Source organism: Pan paniscus, chromosome 12 (assembly GCF_029289425.2).
Source record: "Pan paniscus chromosome 12, NHGRI_mPanPan1-v2.0_pri, whole genome shotgun sequence".
Taxonomy (NCBI): Eukaryota; Metazoa; Chordata; class Mammalia; order Primates; family Hominidae; genus Pan; species Pan paniscus.
Genome location: NC_073261.2, coordinates 115,478,088 through 115,505,284, shown reverse-complemented (window position 1 = coordinate 115,505,284; position 27,197 = coordinate 115,478,088). Strand labels below are relative to the sequence as shown.

At 43.0% G+C, this 27,197-nt stretch overlaps 1 long non-coding RNA gene across 1 annotated transcript in view; it reads right to left on the bottom strand.

Moving 5' to 3' along the window:
• Window positions 1–2,202: 2,202 nt before the first annotated feature.
• Window positions 2,203–27,197, bottom strand: part of LOC129392968 (uncharacterized) — a 90,391-nt gene continuing 65,396 nt past the window's right edge. The window contains exon 3 of the long non-coding RNA XR_004669699.3: window positions 2,203–8,060. This is a non-coding gene — a long non-coding RNA (uncharacterized LOC129392968). The remainder of the gene's footprint in view (window positions 8,061–27,197) is intronic.

Below are 27,197 nucleotides of genomic sequence, written 5' to 3'. Positions count from 1 at the left end.
TGATGGAACAAACCCCCTCTCAGCCAAGGGGACTGAAGGAAATCTTAAAAAGAACTGAGCTCCCGGCCATGACAGGACAGGAGGTTAGACCCGCCCCTTTCTACTCCTTCACTAACCACCTTTCTTTCCTTAGGGATACACAGAAACCAACACTTTTGAAAGACTTGCTCTGCTGCTGATGTCCACCAGCCTCCTGACACCCACCCTCCATTCTGCAGTTTTAACACAGCACTGGACCAGCATTCCTTTCTGATAAGAGACCACTGGCCATGGAAGGTTCTGTTCAGTCTGCAGAGCTGCGCACAGAGGGTCTTCGTGCCCCTGCTTCACCTTTTGACGTATAGGGCCTAACTGTAACATATTTAAAGGTTTCTCCCTCTCCATCACAAAGGGAACATGGGACGTGTGTAACATACATGCTGGCTTACTATGCATGTGCCCATCTCCCTCTTGTGAATATTCATAGCTCCTCCTATAGCCTGCTGAATAGGTACACTTAGCCCACCCCTTCAGCACAAATTCCTGTCTCGTAACTTCCTCCCTAAAGGGATTGCTTTTCTGTTCAGCTGGAGGCTCCACTTTCTGCCTGCAGGTCGTGGTACCCTCCTTTAGAAATAAAGCCCTCCTTTCTAAATTTATAGATTTTGTGACTTTTTCAGTTCACATCATGATTCCATCAATCCATGAATGGGTTAATCCATTCATGAGGGCAGAGCCTCATGATCCAATCACCTCTCAAAGGTTCCACCTCACACTGAAGATCAAATTTCAACACAAGTTTTAGCAGGGACAAATATTCAAACCACAGCATCCACCATCCCCAGCCCTCTGTGGATAGTGGTGTGGGGTCATCTTTGTTAGAGGCAGCCATGGAGGACTCTTCCCTAGGGACAAAAAGACTCCAAATCAAAATTGTCCCCCACCAAGTTATAGCGTCTCACCCTATGGGATGGAAACTGGAATTGGCAGGGGAAACACCAGGGTCATAAAATCAACTCAGTGAAATAAACCTTTGTGTGTGCTCAGACAGAAGTCTATCCAGGGACCTACAGGGAGTCACATTTCCCTGAAGGAATTCCTAAGAATTCTTCCTCAGAGGATGTGGCCTACAGCTAGCTGAATCTAGAAAGCTCAGCAGAAAGAGAAGAACATTCCCAACAAAAAGGATACCTTAAATCACCCATTCATTCATTCACTCAACAAACACCCGAGTGCCTACAAGGGACACTGTGATGGGTCGGCGTTGGCTTCTATTCTCCAGAAACTCACGGCCTAGTGGGGAGGGATGGGTAATCAGAGCTATCCGGGATGATGGCATGTTCATCTGTTTTGCATTGCTATGAAGGAGTAATCGAGGCTGGGTAATTCATAAAGCAAAGAGATTAATTTGGCTCATGGTTCTGCGGGCTGTACAAGAAGAGTGGCAATAGCATCTACTTCTGGGGAAGCCCTCAGGAAGCTTTTAATCATGGTGGAAGGCAAAGGGGGAGCAGAGGTGAGAAAGGGAGACAAAGAGAGAGAGGAGGGGTGCAACACTCTTTTCAACAGTCAGCTCTTGTGTGAACTAACAGAGTGACAAATCATTCATCACCAAGAGGATGGCATCAAGCCATTCATGAGGGGTCTGCCCTGATGATCCTAATACCTCCCACCAGGCCTCACCTCCAATGCTGGGGATCACATTTCAACATGAGGTTTGGAGGGGACAAATATCCAAACCATATCACATAGGAAGCAGTTTACAATGGCGGCTGTTCATGGTGCCGCGAGGAAGTCAAGGGATCGAGCCCCTCCACCTGCCTGCTCAAGGAATCGAGTACCTTCACCTGCCAGGAGGGGGCTGCACGGGCTTCACATAGAAGGGTGAAAAGAACCCCTGCACACAGGGATGAAGAGCAAAGACAGTCTTGAATGCCAAACTGAAGATTTTGAAGTTGGGAGCCACATGCTCAGACCTGCATGCTAGAGAGCTCTCAGGCAACTACCTGGAAGGTGAAATGAGGAGAAACAAGATTAGTTGGGAGACTGTTGTAACAGACTGAATGAGGGGAGGCGAAGGCATGAACTTCTTCCAAAGGAGCTCAAAGAAAATTCAGGATGGGGGCAAATGCAAGAGCAGTGGTGTCACCAAACCAAACTGTGTCCATTTGCACCCATACAACAGAAAGCCAAACACGAAAGCACTGGCTTTTTGCAGTGAGAAAGGCTTATTGTGAGTCGACTGAAAAGAAGACAGGAGGAAACACTCAAATCTGTCTCCACAAGCTGGGGTTTGGGTTGGATTTTATAAGCATAGGGTAATGAGGTGTGATCTGATTGGATCTTACAATAATGTGATGCCTGGAGGCGTGATCTGACTGGATCATGCGATGGGGTGATGCCAGGGCTCAATCTGATTGGATCCTGGATCTTGCTGTGTGGCATCTGCTTCTTAATTCAGTCCCTGCTTCTAGGTCCGAGCACTTAGTTCTGCCCGTGGGTGCATGCTTGGTTCATCTGGGCATTCTCAGGTTATGTGACCTTCAACCTGGGTGTCCATGGCAACTGCAAAACAACTCACAACTTCGTTACATAAAGGTTGAACCAAATTGGTCTGATGCGGTGATGGTGGCTGCCCTGCCATGCCCCGGCCCACCTGGAGGGTGAGGAGTGGTGATTCACAGAGGACTGCTCAGCAGGTGCCCAGGGTTTGCCACTGGGTCACTCATCCCGTCTTCATGGTAACCTGGTCAGGTGAACAAGCGGGGTGAACGTCCCCACGTGGACAGAGGCTGAGACACCAAGATAAGTGACTCACTGAAACCACATGGCAAGCCAACAACAGAGCCAGGACTCACTGCCCAGAGCCCCTCTGCATCCACCCCTCTGCCCTGCTGAGCCATCTCTGCTACAGAGTGCTAGAAGGTGGCATGCACCCCTAGGGGACATGAGGTCTCAGAATCAATGAAGACATTTCTCCTCCCAGGAAATGGTATCCATGCATTTAAATTAGTATCTTTATAATCAGCTTAAGGGCATTTTATTTTAATGTAGCAGCTGAGAGGCAAAATCAGGTCCCACTTTAAGTGCTACTAAAATCTGCTGTGTGGGCAGCTCTCCGATGTGGAAATGAAGCACCCTTAACAGCCACCCACATAACAGCCTAATTTTCACTCAAGAGTCGCTATTGAAAAAAAAAAAAAGTGACTCAAAACCACCAGCAACTTTGAATTTAACTTCTGAAAACCTTCAGCTGGTGGAATGGGGAGATCGTCCAAGAAGGCAGACTGAAGACCCCAGGGCCGGTGGGACTGGCCCCAGCTGCAGGCCTGGCTGAGGTCTTGCATGGGGGTTCTGCGGTCCAAGCTACACCTCAGTCACCATCACAGGGACGAGGGGCGTGCGAGGCCAGCCCTGGGCCCACGTCGACACCTGCCCCCGGAACCGCAGTTGTAAACGCACCACTCTGGCGGGCAGCCTGGCGGGTCCTAGAGGAGGAGAAGTCGGCTACGATGCTGTTCACAGACCCAGGAGAAAGCCGATTCCTTCTCTACCTCCACTGCGGCTCTCTCTCTCTGCTGGCTCATGGCCTCCTGCCGGGTCACTGGGACAGTTTGTCACGGCCTCCCTGCCTCCAGCTGTCACTACCAGGCTCCTCTTCCCTGGGATGCTGCAGTCCCTGAAGCAGAAGTTGGGCCTCGCGGTTTCCCCGAGCATCAGTCCGTGTGAAGACTCCCGGGCCCTCTGGACCCGGCCTTCTCCCTGCTTGGCCCCGCCCCAGGTGCAGCTGGCCTCTCCGGGATGGCTTCACATGGCCTAAGCGCTATAAACACACTTTGGAAGTTAAAAAAAAAAAAAAAAAAAAAAGTGTGTGCAGAGGTAATCTGCTGTTATTTAGAGAAACAAAGCAAACAACCATGATGGATCAGAGAGAGCCTTTCCCAAGGCTTTGCAGACGGGTGGCTGCACATGGGCCATGAAACATGCTCACACGTGCCAGTGGCCTGCACGTGACCCTGAACTCGGCACCGCCCTCCGACAGGGGGAGACGTGCACACAGAACGACAGAAGTAGAAGCAACTTCTGACCCCGGGCTTTTAGCATGCTTTGTCGGTAAGGGACATTCTGACGCTTCCTTTGGGATCAGAGAGCCGTCTCGAGGGGCTCCACTTTAACACCTGGTGTGTTGCTCTGCTCTCCCTGGGCCGCCCCATCCCCACAGCTCCACATTTCAAGAGGCCAGATTTTGAAGGAGACCAGCTGCTTTTTATTTTGTAAGATCCATAGGATGTTTGGGTGTGTGACAGAAAGAGAGAGACAGAGACAGGAAGAGGGAGAGAGAACCATATTCACATATGGTTTTTAAAAATCAAACAATCAGGAGTGATATTTAAAAAATTCAATGTCTCCCACTGTCCCCACCCTCCAGTCTGGTCCCGAGGTTCTTCTGTCCCACCATGACGCGAATAACACAGGCATGCCTCTGTTTTGTCGGTTACCCCCCCACTCAAAGATGAGTCATTTCGCTCACAGCGTCTCCTACCTTCCTTATCTTCCTTCCAGAATTGTTTAGTTATAACAACAGTTTTTGTTTCATTAATTTAATATCTGTAAAAATATACAGAAACCTCCACCTCTTGTTCCACCAATGATACCGGCGCATTTTCGAATGTCCTATTACGTAAGGTGAAGAAAATTCTGTTCCCCCACCGCACCTCCTCCTCCGTCTCCCCAGCCCCCACCCACCCTGGCTTTTCATTTGTCAGGTCTTAGCCTACTCAGTTTTGTTCTGTATCTATCATGGACTCCCATTAATTAAACCCTGAATTAATGATTGAATTGCCTATTGGTTAATTCTAAAACCTAAAGCCAATAGAGGTTATAATGCCATCATTGGACAAGTACTGTTTTCTGCAAAGTAGTGCGATTTGCTTTGTAGAGAAGAAAACATAATTCCATATGTTTCCATTAGTAGGTGCTTCCCCCAAACAAGGTGGTGACACTGTGGTGGGAAGGGTCCCTCATCCCGTATCTCACCTTCACTGTCACCTCACACTTGTGTGGCCTCCGTCATTGTCTTCTGACAAGGAATCAAGGAAATCTAAAACGTGGGTTGAATCTGATACTTAAAATTATTAATACGCCGCAGCAGCCAACTGCTATGGGCTTGTTCCGTGTCGATGCCTGCAATCAGCTGGACTCAAAGCCCACATCTTGATGTTGGGGATTCTATCTTGTCTGGTGCAGTGTCAGGAGCAGTTTTGTGTCAGCAGGTGACCCACCCGCCACAACACTTCCTGCTGCCTCCCTTCTGACCTGCCTGGTGGGAGATTCCTGAGCAGGCTGTCAACATAAAATGTGTCCTAAAATCCCCCTTTTATTTTCTCTTTTAATGCACCGAGTTAGTAGAAGAATGTTGACTGTCACGAACGCAGTAAAGTGAAGTGTGGAGGAATTCACATCCATCAATGAGGATCCTCGTGTGTCACTTGTCCATGAGGGCTTCAAGCCCCACTAAACGATCCTGGAAGGAGAAGATTCCGTGCACACAGGTCAAATGGATTCTGTCAGTGCTCAATGTCACATCTCATCTTAGGTCCGCATATTTGAACCAGGATCTTTTACTTGTCGGGGTTCAGTCCCAGAGAACAAAACCCACTCTGGCTAGTTTAAGCAGAAAGGAATTTGAGATGTGAAATTATGGGCTTACGAAACTGCTGGGAGGGTTGGAGGCCCAGGCTCAAGGCCTAGCTTCCAGAAATGACTCTCAAAGCCAGCCCACCAAGGAAGCTGCCCAGGGAGGAGGGGAACAACTAGGCAAACAAGAACCAGGAAGCCACTGCCTCAACTCTGAGTCTCCAAGCCGTACTGTCTTGCCTTCGATCTGGGGGTCAGAATCCACTGCCCTCCCTCCATGGGCTGTGGGATCTCACTGTCTCATGTACCATCTATGCCAGCACCACACGTGGCCCATACCCAGCCTCTTAACACCCATGAACTAGAGGCCAGCTAGCGGGCCATCTGCCTGCCCCTGCTGCAGACAAGCCAACACCTCTCTATGCTGGCAGCCGGATCCAGCCTCCCGCAGACTCCTCCCATCCACATCGGCAGGTCACGGGCATCAACCCGGCAGGAGCTAGGCCACAGGATGATCCCAGGCTGTGAGGGAGCCTGGGAAACATTCATAGCCTTTGGCTTTCCCACCTGCAACGTACACTTAGGCAGTGGCTCCCAAACTTGAACAGGCAGATCTGGGGTGGGGCTTGGAAATGAGCATTTCTAACCATTTCCAAGGCGATGCTGCGTAGCTGGTCCAAGGACCGCACCGCGAGAGCCACTGCGCTCCAGGGCACAGCAGGGCGGATGGAGCTGGGGAGGCTCACCTGCAGCAGCCACCACAACGACCTTGTGCAGATTTGGTTTTCCATTAATAATTCCTTTTTCATTATTGAAAGAAAAATAGATGTTTTCATTAACACAGCAATCAAATCTTCCTGTTAGTTATCAGAGTTTGTTGAGCAGAAACTACTTTTATTCTTTAACTTCTTACTTTCTTTCCTGCTTTCTAGACCTCCTGCAAGGCTGTAATCCTGACATTTATTTCCCCTACACACCTGAATTAGTTCCACAGTTACCTGGGCCTCAAGCCTTTGTCTTTAATAGGTTTCTTTTCATTCTGCTAGAGTACGCCCTTCAGTTGTGTGTGTATATGCATGTGTGTGTCTTTTAAGGTGTTGGAAATAAACATTTTTACTGCTCCCATGTAGGAAAATATCTTTATTGTCCCTTAATCTTCATGACAGTTTGGCTGAATACAAAATTCTGGTTTCAAAATTATTTCCAATGAAAGTCCAAGGTGCGTCTCACTGGGCTACAATCAAGGCGACAGCAGGGCTGTGCTCCTGGAGGCTCTGGGGAGAAGCTGTCTCCTTGCCCTTTCCAGCTTCTGGAGGCCGCCTGCTTTCCTTGGCCTCTTCTACCTTCCAGGCTAGCCCTGGCATCACCCGAACCTCCCCTCCTTCTTCACGTCCCCTTCTCTGACCAGCTCTTCTGCTGCCTTCCCTGAGAAAGGCTGGCGTGATGATATTGGGCTCACCTGGATAGTACAGGCTACCCTCCCCATCTCAAATTTCTTTTCTTTTTTTTTTTTTTTTGACACAGAGTCTCGCTCTGTCACCCAGGCTGGAGTGCAGGGGTGTGATCTCAGCTCACTGCAAGCTCCACCTCCCGGGTTCACCCCATTCTCTGCCTCAGCCTCCCAAGTAACTGGGACTATAGGTGCCCGCCACCACGCCCGGCTAACTTTTTGTATTTTTAGTAGAGACAGGGTTTCACCGTGTTAGCCAGGATGATCTCGATCTCGTGATCTGCCCGCCTCGGCCTCCCAAAGTGCTGGGATTACCGGCGTGAGCCACCGCGCCCGGCCCACATCTCAAATTTCTTAATCTCATCTTCTAAGTCCCTTTTGCCATGGAAGGTAACATATCCACTGGCTCCAGGGATTAGGAAATGGACCTCTCTAGGGGGGTCAGGGGAGGAGGCTGTGTTATTCTGCCCACCATGGTCACCAAACAGAGTTATATTTATTTATTTATTTATTTATTTTTATTATTTTTTTGAGACAGAGTCTTGCTCTGTCGCCCAGGCTGGAGTGCAGTGGCATGATATCAGCTCACTGCAACCTCCACCTCCCAGGTTCAAGTGATTCTCCTGCTTCAGCCTCCTGAGTAGGTGGGATTACAGGCGCCCACCACCATGCCCAGCTAATTTTTATACTTTTAGTAGAGATGGGGTTTCACCATGTTGGCCAGGCTGGTCTTGAACTCTTGACCTCAGGTGATCCACCCGCTTCAGGCTCCCAAAGTGCTGAGATTACAGATGTGAGCCACCGCTCCTGGCCCAAACAAGAGTTTTAAAAAGAAGATAGAGAAATATGGCTTTATAACTCTCAGGTCCCTCATCCATAGACACACACACAGAGAGCTTGAAAGGGTTAGAGGTTGCAGAAGGGAGGAGGCTGTTTCTGGAGTGTTCTTGGTGTGCGGGGAGTCCTTCCTCCTGGAGGGGCTCCACCCCTTCACCTAAAGCAAAGAGAGATAATAAACTCAGAGGGTTTGTTTTCTGCAGTCTAGGGGAGCCCACCTGGAAAATCAGGAGGTCAAAGCACTACCTGCTGGGAGAGCAGAGCAAGGTGAGTTCCCTGCACCAGCGGCCTTCACTCCCAAAGTCAACACAGGTGGAGGATGCCTGAGGGCATCCTTGGACCCACTGGGGCTTGTGCCAGAGAGAGCATGTGGATTGTCATTGGTCCTGTCTGTGAGATCCTCTGGAGGGGTGGACAGGTGCTGGGATCTAAGGAAGGTTTGGGAGATCAGCAGGGAGAAGCCATGCTCACCCTCATAAAGGGAATTACAGGAAGAGATCCCTAATAGGGAGGCAGGGGACACCTCCAGCAAACACACCAACATCGCCAGAAAGAGGCATCTTTAAACACCTGACCAAACCAAACTAAAACTGGATCCATGCAGCCAGGTCAGGGCCCTCCTAACTTCTTGGGTCTTCTCCCTCCCCTTGCTCCATTCCCAAAATGTGAGAAACTGCAATTAGCAGGAAGTAGGGAAAGAGAAGCAACGGTCATGCCGCTCACTCCCACCTGGGGTCAACTGTGCAGACCTCAGCCCAAAAAAGGAGAAGCTAGGCAAATGAGTGACTGGCTGGCGGCCACTTATCTCGACAAGAATAAGAAAAACCACAAGATTTGCCCTAAGTTTCACTCAGAGACAGGCAAAAAAAAAAAAGAAAAACAAACAAAAACAACAACAACAACAGCAACAACAAACCAGCCCTGTGTCATGAATTCAAGGGGGTCACGTGAGGCTTTTCTGATTCCATCCCTGCTGCTCAGCTGAACAGGGACATCGTAGGTATTGCCTCATTATCTCCCAGCATCTGGTGTTTCTGTGGAGACGCCTGATACCAGTCTGGATTCCCATTCCTTTGAAGGTGTAAACATTTGCATGTTTTTCTCTCTGAAGCTTTGAAGCTCTTCCCTTTTTCCTTGATGTTCACATTTTCACGCAGTTGTATCTGACTGAGTCTGGGTCATTTGTTTCTTCCTTCTGTTCTGCAGAACCAGGGGGCGGTGTTAAAGAGCACAGGGTGGAAGGGCTCCACGAGTACTAAGTGAAGGCCAAGGCCCTGACTGCTGGTTTAAGAACCAGTCCATGCAGCCGGGCTTGGTGGCTCACTCCTGTAATCCCAGCACTTTGGGAGGCTGAGGCAGGTGGATCACTTGAGGTCAGGAGTTTGAGACCAACCTGGTCAACATGGTGAAACCCCGTCTCCACTAAAAATGCAAAAATTAGCCAAGTGTGGTGGCATGCGCCTGTAATCCCAGCTATTAGGGAAGGTGAGGCAGGAGAATCGCTTGAACCCTGGAGATGGAGGTTGCAGTGAGCCCAAATCGCACCACTGCACTCCAGCCTGTTTGATGGAGTAAGACTCTGTCTCAAACAAACAACAACAAAAAAGAACCAGTCCATGTATCAGCACCTGCCAGGCATCGTGTGCCTACCTGAGTCCCATGCCCCCGTCTCCCTCCCGACAGGTGACCACTGTCCTGAATTCTGTTTATCATCCTTCGCTATTCTTTAGAGTTTGACAATATGCGTGTTTCTACACATTGATTAATTTGCATGTTTTTGAACTTTACAAAAATGATGTCATGCTGTGTATTCTTCTGTGAGTGACATATTCTGCTCCAAATTAGGCCGGATTCATCTGTGTTGGTGCCTGCAGCTTGGTTAGTTCATTTGCACTGTGTGCAGCATTGCGTCGTATAAATTATGTCACAATTCATTTATTCGTTTTCTTGCCAGTGAACTTTTGGGTTTTTTCCAGTGATTCTTTACATTACATTCAATTTCACTGTGGATATTCTTATACATTTCCTAGCATTCAAGGGTTTTTATACAAGAGTTTTTCTTTGAAGTAGAATTGCTGAATCTTTGAGTTCATGCATCTTCAATCTATTTATTAAATAATGTCAATTTTTTTCCAAAGCGATTGTACCATTTTGAGCCCCCACCAGCAATATAAAGGAATTGTTCCATGTCTTTGATACCACTTTATTATATTGTATTTTAATTTCTTGTCAATGGGTGGGGAATACTAAACAATATCCTACAATGGTTTGAGTTTACATTCCTTTATTTACTAATATGGTTCAGTTGCTTTTCACATATTAATCGGGTATCTGTGCTTCTTCTGCAAAGTGCTTTCTTTTGTATTTTTTTCTATTGGGGAGCTTTTTTTATCTTATTAGAAATTTTAATATATTCTAGATCTTTTGTCAGTCATGTGTTGATAATACCTTCTGCTAATTCATGTCTTATTTGAATTTTGTTATAGAGCTTGGATGAACAATATTTTTTTAATGCTGCAAATGTATTCATCTTTTCCGTTAGGGGTTGCTTTAAGTAATTCTTTTCTACCCCGAGACCATGAAGATATTCTCCTATATCATATTCTCTAAGTTTTGACTTTAATAATTAAGTCTTTAATCCATTTGAGATTTATTTTTACATTAAGAGATAAAGTAAAGATCCAATTTCAGTGTTTGTCCTGTAGATAATCAATTACTCTTCATTAAAGAGTCTGTCCTTCTTCCACGGCCTTCATTGCCAGCTGAGTCAGTAGCCCGTTTCTACACACCTGCAAATCATTGGAGAGTTCCTCCAATTCTATTCTCTGTGCCTGCCTGCCTGTTTCTGATCCCACACAAAACTGCCCCCTCGGTGTGATGTTCTTCTAGATTCAGAGGGCAACCCCCACCCCCATCCTCCTCCAAAGAGTTTTAGGCTGGTCTTGGTCTATTATTCTTACATATAAATTTTAGAATAAGCTCATTGAGTTTAGTGAAAAATCCTACTGAAGTTTTAAAGTTGGAATTCCGTTAAATCTATGAATCATTTTTGGAAGAATTAACATCTTTTTTATATTGGGTCTTTATTTTATTTTATTTATTTTATTGAGACAGAGATTCGCTCTGTCATTTAGGCTGCAGTGCAGCGGCATGATCATAGTTCACAGCAGCCTCGAATTCCTGGGCTCAAGTGATTCTCTTGCCTCAGCCTCTGATGGAGTAGTTAGGAATACAGGTGTGTATCACTACACTCAGCTAACTTTTTTTTTTTTAATAGAGACCAGAGACTGGCTATGTTGCCCAGGCTGGTCTGGAACTCCTGACCTCAAGCTGGCTTCCCTCCTTGGCCTCTTAAAGCACTGGGATTCCAGGCATGAGCCACTGTGCTTAGTCAATATTGGATCTTTCTATCCATGACCATGACTTATCTCTGGGTTTTCCTGAATATCACTCAGTAAATTTTACCATTTTTTCCACGAAAATCTTACACATTTGTATTATTTCTGGGTAGCTGGGTTTATTTTTGATTGTTTTGTAGCTATCATAAAAGGTATTTTGTTTTAAATGACATTTTATAACTGATGCATGGTGTGTGAAAATGTAATTTTTGAATTAAAAAATCTAGTATCTTGCTGAACTCTCCTATTAATTCTAATAGTCTATCTAATCTCCTGGACTTTCTACATAACAATCAGCTCATCGGCAAAGAAAATGACAGTTTCGTTTCTTCTTTTCAAATCTTTAAAACTTCCATTTCCTATTCTTATTTCTCTGACTAGAAATTATTGTAATACATTAAATTTCACCCTGAGAGTGGGTATCCTTGGGTTTTTTTTTCTGTGTTCTAACAGGAATTATTTTAATTCTTCCCCATTAAGTAAGATGATATCTGTAAGGTTTTTATTTTTTTACAGATATTCTTCTAATTCTTATGTGCTGAGTTTCCTCTCCTTTTTAAAAAAATCACAACTGGATGTTAAATTGTATCAAATGCTTTTAATGCATTGGATAATTATCTATTGGTATCACTGTATTCTACTCTGCTAATGTGCTGGATTATATTAATAGAATTTCTTTTGGGGCAGGAGAAATTAAAGGCTTTAAAAAAAGTAAGATATATCTTGTAATCAAAATCTGCCTCTTAAATCTCAGGTGTGAATGGCTGACTGGATTGCTTTCCCACCTAGAAGGCAAACATATCAAGGCACAATAGTCATGTGATATGGACAAAAACCACAGACACCCGATGGCACCACTTGCCTTTTGGAGCAAAAGCTCTTGCTCAAAATGTGTGAGTCTGAGAGGAAATTCAGACATCCCAATCCCATCTCGTATGTTGCTTGGAGGAAAATATCTCAGGTGCTTAATAAATTTTTGTCAAATTAGCCAGCTAATATTTAAATAATAAGTGTTGATTTCTTTGTTCTCTTGGAGTAACAACAATAAATATTTCTACCCCTTGGCAAAAAGGCCTGATATTGTCAAGAATCTGAAGTCTCATCATGACATCAGCAGAAATGGACAGTAAGGACCTCCAAACATCCACTTCCCCATTAAAGCGACCTGAACACTGGCAAAAAATGCTCAAATCAATTTTTTAAAACTCTGGAAACTAACCAAAGTCTCACAGCAATGTTAAAAAGTGTTTATTAAAGAGAAGCAGCTGAATTTCAGTAAAAGCAGTGAACTTTGTGGTGTTGAACTTCTCTTACTGCCATTCCCCTCTTGCAGCAGCCTGGAAAACCAAAAGCTCCACAATCCCAGTGAAAACCAACAGCCTAGCAGCCACTGGAAAGGGCAAAATAGGTTTGGGCTTCCCGAAAGCCTCATTACAGAGACTTTTCATTGTTTGACCTGTCTGGCAGCTCTCTGGAAAGCCTTACTAGCAGGGCTTGTCTTTATATGACTTGACTTGGCATTCACTCAGCATGAATAGCCTTTTCCCCAGGGACATTTGTTGAAGACAATCAGTGGCAGTTGTTTAACATTACAGCTGCCTGCAATCATGCTACCAGTTGGGACAAACAAGAAGCTGACCAAAAAACATAAAAGGAAAAGCTGAAGTATCCAGAGTGGGCTTTGGAAAGCTCTGGCATGTTCCTAGGAACCTGGAAGGCCTTGTACATGTGTGACACTGTTGCATGCCTGGGATAGATCTGAAAATGCCCTAAGTTCTCACCTCTGGGTGACCTTGAAGATCAGTATCATCAGAAAAAGAAGGCTAAGAGTTATCAGTTGCCTGGATGAATGTTGAAGGTATGAACATATGGTCAACAGAATTAGCCATGAAAACCACAAGGAGATGCAACTTCACACTCACCAGGATGGCTGTTATCAGAAATGTTGGTAAGGATGTGGAGAAAGTGGAGCCCTTGTACATTGTGGTATAAAATGGTGCAGCCACTTTCAAAAACAGTTTAGCATTCCGTCAAAAATGCCAACATAGATAGATTTACCGTATTACTCAGTAATTCCATTCCTAGTTATATACTCAAGAACACTGAAAATACATGTCTGTGCAAAAATTGTACACAAATGTTCACAGCAACTTTATTCATAAAAGGCAAAAAGTAGAAATCAGATTTCATCAATTGTTGAGTAAATAAAATGTGTTATATCCATAGAATAGAAAATAATTTGGCCATAAAAGGGAATAAAGTACAGATTCATGCTACAACTTGGATCAACCTTGAAACATTATGCTACATGAAAAAAGCCAGGCACAAAAGGTCAGATATTGTATGATTCCATTTCCATGAAATGTCTGGAATTGACAAATATGTAGAGACAGAAGGTAGATTAGTTGTTGCCAAAGGCTAGGATAAAAAGCAAATGGAAAATAATTGCCCTTGATTGAAGGGTTCCTTTTTTTTCTTCAGCCTTTCATGTTCAGCTTATTTTCAGTTTTTTTAAAATTTCAATTGCTTTTGGGGTATCAGTGGCTTTTGGTTACATGGATGAATTGTCTGAGATTTTAATGCACCCCTCACCTGAGTAATGTACATTGTATTCAATATGTAGTTTTTATCTCTCGCCCCCCAACCACCATCCCCCTCTGAGTCTCCACAGTCCATTATATGACTGTATACCTTTGTGTACCCATAGCTTAGCTCCCACCTGTAAGTAAGAATATATGGTATTTAGTTTTCCATTCCTGAGTTATTTCACTTAGAGTAATGGCCTCCAGCTCTATTCAAGTTGCTGAAAAAGACATTATTTTGTTCTTTTTTATGGCTGAGTACTATTTCATGGTGTATATATACCACATTTTCTTTATCCATTCATCAGTCAGTGGGCACTTAGGTTGGTTCCATGTCTTTGCAATCGTGAATTGTGTTGCAATAAACATATGTGTGCGGTGTCCTCTTGATATAATGACTTTTTTTCCTTTGGGTAGATACCCAGCAGTGGGATTGCTGGATCAAATTATAGATATACTTTTAGTTCTTTAAGAAATCTCTGGGCCAGGTGCAGTGGCTCACTTCTGTAATCCCAACACTTTGGGAGGCCAAGGTGAGCAGATCGCTTGAACCCAGGAATTTGAGACCAGTCTAGCAATATAGTGAGACTTCATCTCTTCAAAAATAAATTTGAAAATTAGCCAAGTGTGGTGGTATGCACCTGTAGTCCCAGCTTCTTGGGAGCCTGAGGTGGGAGTATCACTTGATCCTGGGAAGTGGAGTTTGCTGTCCACCTCCCAGGCTCAAGCATTAATGGTGCATGAGCACACCACCACTGCCCTCCACTCTGGACAACAGAAGAAGACTCTGCAAAAAAAAGAAAAAAAAAAAGGAAGGAAGGAAGGAAGGAAGGGAGGGAGGGAGGGAAGGAAAGAGAAAGAAAGAAAGAAAGAAAGAAAGAAAGAAAGAAAGAAAGAAAGAAAGAAAGAAAGAAAGAAAGAAAGAAAGAGAAAGATTTCCATACTGTCTTCCATAAAGTTTGCACTAATTTACATTCCCACAGCAGTGTATAATCGTTCCCTTTTCATCATATGCATGCCAACATCTTTTGTTTTTTGACTCTTTAATAATGGCCATTCTTGCAGGAGTAAGGTGGTATCTCATTGTGGTTTTAATATGCATTTCCCTGATGATTAGCGATGTTGAGCATTTTTTCATTTGCATGTTGGTCATTGTTGCTGATTTGTTTGAGTTCCTTGTAGATTCTGGATATAAGTTCTTTGCCAGGTGCATAGTTTGCAAATATTTTCTCCCATTCTGTGGGTTGTCTGTTTACTCTGATGATTATTTCTTTTGCTGTACAGAAGCATTTTAGTTTAATTAGGTCTCTTTTATTTTATTTTATTTTGCATTTGCTTTTGGGGTCTTAGTCATGAATTCTTTGCCTAGGCCAATGTCCAGAAGAGTTTTTCCTAGGTTTTCTTCTAGAATTTTAATGGTTTCAGGTCTTAGATTTAAGCCTTTTATCCATTTCGAGTTGATTTTTGTATAAGGTGAGAGATAGGGATCCAGTTTCATTCTTCTACATGTGGCTAGCCAGTTTTCCCAGCACCGTTTATTAAATAGGGTATTCTTTCCCCAATTTATGTTTTTGTATGCTTTGTCAAAGTCAGTTGATTGTAGGTATTTGGCTTTATTTCTGGGTTCTCTATTCTGTTCCACTGGTCTATGTGTCTACTTTTGTACAAGTACCATGCTGTTTTGGTAACTCTAGCCTTATAGTATAACTTGAAGTTTGGTCATATAATGCCTCCAGATTTGTTCTTTTTGCTTAGGATTGCTTTAGGTATTCAGGCTCTTTTTAAGTTCCGTATGAATTTTAGAATTGTTTTTTCTAATTCTGTGAAAACTAGTGTTGGTATTTTGATTGGAATTGCATTGAATTTGTAGATTACTTTGGGCAGTATGGTAATTTCCATGATATTGATTCTTTCAATCCATGAGCATGGGATGTGTTTCCATTCATTTGTGTCATGTATTATTTCTTTCAACAGTGTTTTGTAGTTCTCCTTGGTTAAGCATATTCCTGGGTTGCTGGGTGTTTGTTTGTTTGTTTTTGTTTTTGTATTTTTACAGCTGTAAGGGGTTGAGTTCTTAATTTAAGTCTCAGCTTGGTCATTGTTGGTGTATAGCAGTGCTACTAATTTGTATGCATTGATTTTGTAACCTGAGACCTTACTGATTTTTTTTTATCAAATTTAAGAGTCTTTTGGAGGAGTCTTTAAGGTTTTCTAGGTGTATGATGATATCATTGGTGAGTAGCGATAGTTTGACTTCCTCTTTTCCAATTTGGATGCCCTTTATTTCTTTCTCTTGTCTGATTGCTCTGGCTAGGACTTCCAGTACTATGTTGAATAGAAGCGATAAAAGTGGGCATCCTTTTCTTGTTCCAGTTCTCAGGGGGAATGCTTTCAACTTTTCCCCATTCAGTATAATGTTGGCTGTGGTTTTGTCATATGTGGCTTTTATTATTTTGAGGTAAGTCCCTTCTATGTCTAGTTTGTTGAGTGTTTTTATCATAAAGAGATGCTGGATTTTATCATATGCTTTTTCTCCATCTATTGAAATGATCATATGGTTTTTGTTTTTAATTCTGTTTATGTGATGTATCACATTTATTGGCCTGCATATGTTAAACCATCCCTGCATTCCTAGGGTGAAACCAACTTGATCATGATGTACCATCCGTTTGATGTGCTGTTGGATTTGATTAGCTAGTATTTTGTTGGGGATTTTTGCATCTGTGTTCATCAGGGATATTGGTCTGTAGTTTTCTCTTTTTGTTATGTCCTTTCCTGGTTTTGGTATCAGGGTAATACTGGCTTCATAGAATCAGTTAGGAAGAGGTCCCTCTTTCTCAATCTTTTGGAATAGTTTCAGTAGGGTTGGCACCAATTTTTCTTTGAATATCTGGTAGAATTCAGCTATGAATCCATCTCACCCTTGTTTTGTTGTTGTTGTTGTTGGCATTTTTTTAAATTACTGACTCAACTCACTGCTTGTTATTGGTCTGTTCAGGGTTTCTGTTTCTTCTTGATTTAATCTAGGAGGCGTGTATGTTTCCAGTAATTTATCAATTTCCTTTAGACTTTCTAGTTTATGTGCATTGAGGTGTTCATAGTAGTCTCAAATGATTTTTTTGTATTTCTGTGGTGTCAGTTGTAGTGTCTCCAATTTCATTTCTAACTAAGTTTATTTGAATTTCTCTCTTTTCTTGGTTAATGTAGTGAATGGCATGTCAATTTTGTTTATCTTTTCAAAGAACCATCTTTTTGTTTCATTGATCTTTTGTATTTCTTTGTTTCAATTTCATTTAGTTCTACTCTTATCTTTGTTATTTATTTTATTCTCCTAGCTTTGGCTTTAGTTTGTTCTTGTTTCTGTAGTTCCTTAAGATGTGACATTAGGTTGTTAATTTGTAGTCTTTCATACCTTTTGATGTAGGTATTTAGTGCTATAAACTTTCCTCTTAGCAAAGCTTTTGCTGTGTCCCAGAAGTTTTTATAACTTGTGTCGTTATTATCATTCACTTCAAGGAATTTTTAAATTTCCATCTTGATTTCATTGTTACCCCCAAAATCATTCAGTAGCAGATTGTTTAATTTCCATTCATTTGTGTAGTTTTGAAGGTTCCTTTCATAGTTGATTTCTAGTTTTATTCCACCATGGTCTGAGAATATATTAATACTTGATATGATTTCAATATTTTTAAATGTATTGAGACTTGTTTGGGGAGTTATCATATAATCTATCTTGGAGAATATTCCATGTGCTGAAGAGAAGAATGTATATTCTGCTGTTCTTGGGTAGAATGTTCTGTAAATATCTGCTAGAAGCATTTGTTCTAGAGTATAGTTGAAGTCCATTATTTCTTTGTTGACCTTCTGTCTCAATGATCTCTTTAGTGCTATCAGTAGAGTGTTGAAGTCCCCCATTATTATTGTGTTGCTGTCTGTCTCATTTCTTAGGTCTAGTAGTAAATGTTTTATGAATCTAAGAGCCCCAGTGTTAGGTGGATATAAATTTAGGATTATAATAGTCTCTTGTTAGATTGATTTTTTTTGTTATTATATAATGACCTTCTTTGTCTTTTTTTATTGTTGTTGCTTTAAGGTCTATTTTATCTGATATAAGCATAGCTATTCCTGCTCACTTTTGGTTTCCATTTGCGTGGAATATCTTTTTCCATTTCTTTACCTTGAGTTTTTATGAATCCTTATATGTTAGGTGAGCCTCTTGAAGACAGCAGATATTTGGTTTGCGGTTTTTCATCCATTCTGCAAATTTGTATCTTTTAAATGGGACATTTAGGCCATTTACAGTCAACATTAATACTGAGATGTGAGGTACTGTTCCAGTCATCATCTTAGTTGTTTCCTAGATACTTTTTTTTAATTGTGTTATTATTTTGTAGGCCCTGTGACTTTTAGGCTTTCAAGAGGTTCTATTCTGGTTCATATCAATCTTTTGTTTCAGGATTTAGAACTCCTTTTAGCATTTTATGCAAGGCTGGTCTAGTAGTGACAAATTCCCTCAGCATTTGTTTGTCTGAAAATGGCTTTGTTTCTCCTTCATTTAGGAAAGAGTTTTGCTGGATACAAAATTCTTGGCTAACAGGTATTTTGTTTAAGGAGGCTAAAGATAGGATCCCAAACCCTTCTGGCTTGTAAAGTTTCTGGTGCAAAATCTGCTGTTAGTCTGATAAGTATTCCTTTATGGGTTACCTGGTGCTTTTGTCTCACTGCTTTCAGAATTCTTTCAAGTGAAGGGTTTCTTTTAGGGGTGATGAAAACCTTTAGATAGTGATATTGGTTGCACATCTTTATAAATATACCAAAAGCTGTTGAATTGTGCACATCAATGAGTAAAGTTTATAGTATGCCAGTTATACTTCAGTAAAAATAATCTGAATCTCTATTTTCAGATTTCAACACCTGTGTTGCCAAGGTTGGACTATTACAGGGTGTAACTTTTTGGTGGGTTCCAATATAATTCACACCTTCCTCTGGAGTTTTCTCCTAGAAGAAAACAGAAAGAACTGCCATGGGTTGCCCTTTTCTGTTTTCCTTTTTTATGGCCTCTGGTTTTTATTTTATGGAAAAAGTATTTTATTAGATAACTCTGAAATACCAATTGTATCTTCTTTAAGTTATCTTTTGCACATCTCTGTTTCCTCCAGGATTTGTTCCTGTTGGTGTCTTTCTCTTATACATTTGTTTTGCTGAATGTGTGGTGCTATTTAGTTGTCCTTCTAGGTTTATGAAAGAAGGCCTTGGTTGAATAATATAAATCACTAGTACGAAGTGCCTCATCTTCCAGGTGGCTCTGTTTCCCCCAGGTGCCTGGGCATGGGGTTGAAGCATGCATATGGCAAACTTTATTTTGACTCAAGATGAAAAGCAGGTGAGTTTGGCAATGCCCTCCCCTCCTACCAGAGTTAGGGTGGCTTTCCCTGGGCCAGAACTCACATTGCAAGATTTAATCCTTCCCTGGTAAATAGTTCATTTTCTTAGTGTTTCTCTTCTCTTAATCTGAGGCCAACTCCATGGCTGGTGCATAGTTCTGTGTGGGTCCCATATATCCCCTCTCCTCCCTCCCTGCCTCCTCCATGATCAGGGGAGGGAACAGCTTCCGTTTCTGCTGCAGTCACTCTGGGCTCTACTCTGCTTCACCCATCAGTACAATCCTCTCTGCCATCCATGTTCTTCAAATTCATAAAAATCACTTGCCTCCTAACAACTGTTCTCCACCCCACTCTTTTGTTGTTATTAATTTTACACTTCTTTACTACTATTTCAGAGGAGATTTGGGAATCAGGAAAGATAAATGCAGGTGCTTAGCCACTACTTTAAACTGGGACCCATCGTATCACTAATATCTTTTAAGTCATCCAGGACACTCATCAGAGATAGAATTATGGGTCTCTTGCTTCCTGCCCCATCCTTCTTTCCTTGCATCTCTGCTTGGCATTTGCCCCATGAGACTGTCAACCTGTGAAGGTGGGGACAAAGCATAGGGCATGGCACAAAAATAGCTGCTATGCAAAGTGCACAGATGGTTTTCTGAAAATAAATGTTTGTTAAATGATTGAACAAATCAATTAATATTAACATTATAGTCAGAATTTAAGAATGTACCTGTAAATATATTACACAAAATCCTACCTTTTCCTTTCTCATTTAAAAATCAAGTACAGAATTTTTAAATTATGAATCATTGATTATTTTCTTATCTCAGTCTTTCGGTGCAGTCCGCACAAGCTCCAGCCAGCACTGCTGAGAAATAATTGACACAGGCCCTCCTGGAAGCTATACTGTAGCCCAGGCATGAAAAATGCCAGGAGGACTCCATCCCCTTCCAATGTGGGAAGCTATTTTTCAAGCCAAAGAAAAGTCTTTCAAATATCAAATGTTTTCCTACCAGACTTTATAAAATAAAGGCAAAGTCTCCAGGAAACCTGGATGTAATGAGAAACTTTTAAAATTGCACCAGGAAATTTCTAGGGCTTAAGCCAACCAAACTTATGCATAATGAATCTCCACAAAGCTCTCATTATCATGTAGATTTAGATATGTAGCAATCAAATTTACCAATTCCTGTAACAAAACTTACTCCCGCCTCCACTGTTGCTCTATTTGGGCAAGTCTTCCATAAGATTTATATTCTGATGCTCTGGTGATAGCGTGGACTCTAGATTCGATTGTCAAAGACAGGTAGCTCCTCAGAGAGGAAATCAGAGCTACCCTAGAGATCTAGAGACTCAGCCCCCTGCAGGGCTCTACCTCCAGGGCTCAAACCCACCATTTCCTGAAGAAGCTCCTGCCTCAGCCACATCTTGAAGGGAAAAAGGGCAGAGCACTAGGCTCAGTACCAGCCTCTGCTGAGCACTGGGTCTTCTCCCACATGCCAAACCTCTTGGCCTCCAGGCACCAGCCCTTGCCCCCTTCCCACTCTGCTCTGCTGTGATCTGGTGTCTGCTCTGATTCTGATCAACTCCCACCTGGCTAGTTCCACTTCACCATGGCAAGCAGCAGCCTGGATCTTTGGAGGTGGTCCTGGTTTCCAGTTCTCCGTCCTATAGTCCTACAAGGACATTCAGTGAATGGTCATTGTTTGGAATTTGAGTTTGGCCATCCCTCCTTCCAGCTTGTCCACATTTCTGTACTCAACGCTGCACTGAAGCCTGACCTGTGATACCAGCCATCCCGTTTCCAAAACCTGACAGGTTCTGGGAAGTTCCACCCTCCTGCTACTCACATCCCTGCATGGCACAAGCTTGGGTGTGTTTGCAACCTACCTAGACTTGTTGACAGAACTTAGCTTTGCTGGCTATGGGCCTTTACAAGACAAGCTCTGGCACCTACATCTTCATCCTGTGCCCTGGCCCACAGCAGACAACAGAGCAGTGGGGCTTTCTATGTCTATCTGTGCCAATACCATAAGACAAGCCCTTCACCCGGCACCTATGCATTGGGGAATAATGACTTGGGTCTCTGCCTGCCATTGCTGACCTCTGTTTTCTAGGGCCACAGACTATGTTTGCTGGGGATGAGGGTAGTTGATGAATATTAACTAAACCTTCAAAGCTCAGGCATCTCACACCCAGAGTCAAGAGCCTGGTCTCTAAATACAATGTTCCAATAAAACATTGGAACTGCTCAAAAAGCAAAAGGATGGGGCATGTCAAAGGGACACAGGGCCCAAATGGAAAGAGGTGAAGCTGGAATAATTTAGGCAAAAATATAAACAGTGTGATATTGAAATATAACCTGAAGCATAATCTACCAGGTCTCTACTGCTATAAATAAACATTTGAATAAATAACTGAATGGGAAAATAGACAAATCTTCCTTACAGAAGAATTTCAAGCAGTATACATAGATGCTGTCATCTAACAGGTGGAGCTTAACCCTCTCCCCTTGAGGGTAGCTAGACTTACTGATGCACTCCTGTAGAGTAGTCTGGGGAAAGGGGAAAGAGTGATTTACAGTGAAGGAATCTGGCAAACACCAAGTTAGCCAAGTGGTCAGGGATAACATCACCAGTGATGCCATGCATATTCCATGTACCCCTGATGTGATGTGATGAGAAAGAAGGGCTCTTAATCTCATAGTCTCTCAAAACACCCAAACAGCCAGTGTAATCATGAGGAAAATACTAGACAAACCCAGACTGGGGACATTCTACAGAATACCTAACCAGTTCCTCAAGATGGCCAAGGTCATGAAAAGAAGGAAAGTGTAGAAAACAGCTTGGTGGTTCCTCAAAAAGTTAAGCAGAATTGCTGTATGATCCAGCAATTTGATTCCTAGGTATATGCCCCAAAGAATTGAAAACAGAGACTCAAACAAGGCTTTATTTTTTGAGTACCATTATCTGCCACACAAGCAATCTTCATTTTATGCAATAAATTTATATTCTAAGTTCCTGCTGTGCAAATGAGTGAGTTTGGGAAGAAGAAAGGTGACACAGATACTCACCCATGGGTGCCCTGCCTGCCGAGAACTGTCCCAGAACAGAGAGTCGAGGCTACTGAGAGGATTTGCTTCTGACAGGAGTAATAGAGAGGCAAGGGTAGAAATGTGCAAGGGCGGGCGATCCACTCATGCTTCCCAGTCACCTCCTGTGTAACATTAGTGTCCAGGGGCATTTCCAGGAGCCTGGCCCTCTACCTCCAGCCCGGGGGGTGCCACCCGCTGGCCCATTAGGCTTCTGAGGGCCCAGCTGTGCTTGTCTATCTCTTCATTCACAGTAGGAAACACAGAGTTTGGCATAAAGTCAAATTTAACTGAATGAATGCTATTGACTGTGTTTGGGGAGGGTGAAGGAATGTAACAAAACAGCAGAAAACAGAATTACAAATGTTTAGAAAGAGGACGAAAATGAAGCCAGTATTTCTTGAATCCCATGTGCCATAGTTACTCTGCCCCGGTCCTTACATACATTCTTTAAATGCACACAATGCCTTAAAATAGGAACATTATTTGTAAATGAGGAAACATACCTCAAGAAGATTGATTAATTTTCCCAGTCTCTCAGCCAGCAAATGACAAAGAAAAGATTTGTACCCAACTATGTCTTCCTCTAAAACTTCTGATTATTCCACTAAATCAGCCATCAGTGACAGCTGTTAAGTGAATGCTTGCCTGGTTGAAGAGTTGCTAATTTCCCTTTTGGAAAATCACATTCCCTTCGACAGGCTTCACTCATGTCATACATATTTACTGAGCACCTTCCTTGCAGAAGGCCCCGGGGCTGCAGGTACTGGAATGGAGTTAGGAAGCCAGAGAAGACAGGTCCTCTGCCCTCCACTATCCCCCTCTTGCACTCCTGAGTCAGGTAGGAACAGCTCAGCTCAATCAACAAGTCTTAGAATTTAACAGGAAAATGAGGATCCAGTTAAATTAGCATAAAAGCAAATTAGCAATTACCAAGCTGTCAAGTCACAGCAGAGGCCCAAGAATTTCAACAATTATCAAGACATCATTTTAAAATATTTAATTCCACTTACATCATTCCAACTGGGGGATCAGATTGCTTCTGCTTGGTTAGAGGTGTTCTTTGGGGGAAAACATTCAAAATGCCAAATGGTGGGGGTTTTTTCCATACGATGAGCAAATACACTGACAGCTGTACAGATGTGGTGGAACATAGTCTGGTGCAAATGGATTTTGTGCTATTTGCTCACTTACCTGGAAGAAGCAATATTGGTTCTTACTGTGTGACTTGGAGGTTCTACTGTGTGCATTTGAGATTTAGATGGAATAACAAAGCATTTTTACCTGGCTATCAAAAGACAATCGGAACTTTAAATATATGAGATGAAAAATCTATCACAACTAAACTTCTCAAAGAACTAGTAACATTTACTGTCTGTAGCATTTTATGTCTCAAACATCTCAAAATCTTCCCTTTGCCACACTTAAACTTCTGAATGAGGACTCCACAGACAGAATGTAACAGGTAACTGATGCCTCTTTGGTGGGCGTTCCCAGGATCGCTCTTGATATGGTTCAGATCTGTGTCCCCACTGAATCTCATGTCGAATTGTAATCCCCAGTGTTGGAGGTGGGGCCTGGTGAGAGGAGATTGGATCATGGGGGCAGAGTTCTCATGAATGGTTTAGCACCATCCCCTCAGTGCTGTTCGCGTGATTGTGAATGAGACCTGGTTGTTTAAAAGTATGTGATACCTCCTCCCCACTCTGTCTTCCTCCTGCTCCAGCTGTGTGAGATGTTCCTGTTTCCCCTTAGCTTTCCACCATGACTGTAAGTTTCCTGAGGCCTCCCCCAGAAGCAGAAGCCACTATACTTCCTGCACAGTCTGCAGGACCATGAATTCTACCTCTTTTCTTTATAAGTTACCCAATCGCAGCATTTCTTTATAGCAATGTGAGAATGGAATAATATACCTCTCTTGATGGGCATTTTCAGGATTCCTCTCTAGGTGGGCGTTCCCAGCATTAAATCAGCAAAAAAGTGAATTCTCTGTTCTTGTATTTCCAGGAGCCTTCTCTCTGACTCCAGATCCTACCGTGACACTGACACATATATGTGCCAGTGTGCCACCTCCTTCCAGTGCCTGTTCTCTTCTCCCACTGAGAGTGAACAGCAACTTCTCAGTTCAAAGGGTCTTTTCCAGGCCAGCCTAACCCCTGGCATCCCACAGAGATGATCTAGGGCAGCAGTCCCCACCATTTTTGGCACCAGGAACTGGTTTCGTGGAAGACAATTTTTCCATGGACCGGGGATGGGGAGTGGCTTCAGGATGAATCAAACACATTACATGTATTGTGCACTTTATTTCTAGTATTATTACCTTATAATATATAATGAAATAATTACACAACTCACCATAAGGTAGAATCAGAGGGATCCCTGTGCTTGTTTTCCTGCAACTAGACAGTCCCATCTGGGGGTGACGGAAGACAGTGACAGATCATCAGGCATTAGATTCTCATTAGGATCTCACAGTCTAGATCCCTCATATGGGCAGTTCACAATAGTGTTCACACTCCTATGAGAATCTAATGCCACCGCTGATTTGACAGGAGGTGAAGCTCAAGCAATGATTCGAGCAATGGGGAGCAGCTATAAATACAAACGAAGCCTCACTCCCTCACCTGTCACTCACCTCCTGCTGTGTGGCCCAGTTCCTAACAGGCCACAGACCAGGACTCTTCCATGGCTCAGGGGTTGGGAGCCTCTGATCTAGAAGACAGCAATGGTCAGCGTCTTCCAGGAGCATCTGTAGCTGAGGCCTGCAAGGAGCTCACAGTCCAGCATCACAAATGGGTCAAGTGAACAACCACAATCGCCTTGCAGCCAACAGTATGCCAAGTTATAGATAACAGTCTTATCAAATAGACATTATCTTCTGCACTTTATAGGCGAGGAAACTGAGGAACAAGATGTTTAAGTAACTTGAGCAAGTGGTAGAAGCAGTACTCAAACATAATGATTGCAGTTCTACGAAAAGGTCAGATGAAAAAGCTAATCCCAAATGGTCACACACTGTCTGACTCCATTATATAACATCCTTGAAACAACAAAACTATAGAATGAAAAACATATTGGTGATCACCACGGGTTAGGGAAGGGTGGCAGGGAAGGGAGGCTGGCGGGGAGGTGGCCATGGTTGTAAAAGGGCAACAGGAGGGATCCTTGCGGAGATGTAACTGTTCTGTGCTTGATTGTTGTGGGGGAGATGTGAACCTACCCATGTGCTTAAGGCTGCAAAGAACTACATAAACACACACACTAATGGGTACAAGGAAAAATGAGGAGTCGGAATAAGCTGGGTGTATGGGTGTATTGTACCAATGTCAATATCCTGGTTGGGACACTGTGCCATAGTTCTGTAAGATGTCATTATCAGTGGGAAATGGATAAAAGGAACATTGGAGCTCTGTGTTATTTCTTGGAATGGCTTGTAAGCCTACAATTATCTCAAAACAAAGCTTTTAACTAAAAGATACAGTATTCATAAAATATGTGTGTGGTAAAACTTATCAAATTTAGCGTTTATCTAAAGAGACATTGAATATGCTGTGATATGCAGAATTTGTTAGTGTTGTTTCAACTTATTTGGTAACTTTTTTTGGACACGGGGTCTGGCTGTCACCCAGGCTGGAGTGCAGTGGCAGGCTCAAGGCTCACTGCAGCCTCAGACCTCCTGGGCTCAAGTGATCCTCCCACCTCAGCCTCCTCAGTAGCTGGGAATACAGGCATGCACGACCACATCCAGCTAATTTTTGCATTTTTTGTAGAGACAGGGTGCCACCATGTTGCCCAGGCTGGTCTCAAACTCCTGGGCTCAAGCAATCCTCCGGCCTCGGCCTCCCAAAATGCTGGGATTACAGTTGTGAATCACTGTGCCTGGCCAACAACTTTTATAAGTTGTATTTTAAGGTTTTGTACATTCTGTGAACTTAAACTAAAAAGTGAAAATCATAATAAAGTTAAATCAATTTTAGCCTTGAAAAAAAAGTGCTCAGAAACTCTGAGGGAGAATTCCCTTCTTGCTGGCAGATTAAGACAGGCAATATGATGGGAGTGATGTTTGCACTTGGTCTGGAAGGATGAGCTCTATTTTGACAGATAAGGTGGAAAAGAGGAGTGTTCCATATTGAAAGAAAAGTGGACGCAAAGCTCAGAGTCAGCTGAGCACAGGACAAATCCAATTTTTGCTTTCAGTAGCTATTCTAGTCCTATTCAGACTGGTGTCACGGTCCTGATCCAAACTTGATCTTAAATTGTGCTCTTTTTTAAAGATTTTTCTTATGTTTTTAAAAAGTTTTTTGAGTTTTAGGGTAAAACTACATTCAGTTTTTTATTTGGTTTTTCTTTAGTTTGAAAATTTGCTTTAAGGCCAAGAGTGGTGGCTCATGCCTGTAATCCTAGCACTTTGGGAGGCCGAGGTAGGCGGATCACTTGAGGTCAAGAGTTTGAAACCAGCCTGGCCAGGATGGTGAAACCCTGTCTCTACTAAAAATACAGAAAATATATATATATATATATATAATATGTATATATTATATATATATATATATGTATAAGAGCTGGGTAGGGTGGCAGGTGCCTGTAATCCCAGCTACTCGGGAGGCAGAGGCAGGAGAATCACTTGAACCTGGGGGCTGTAGGTTGCAGTGAGCTGAGATCGTGCCACTGCACTCCAGCCTGGGTGACAGAGTGAGACTCTGTCTAAAAAAAAAAAATTATCTTTTTACTTTAATTATACATACTCGTATATATGTATGTATGCATATGTATATACACGTGTGTGTGTGTGTGTGTGTATATATATCTTCACGCTGTTGTTCCTTCAATGCCCTG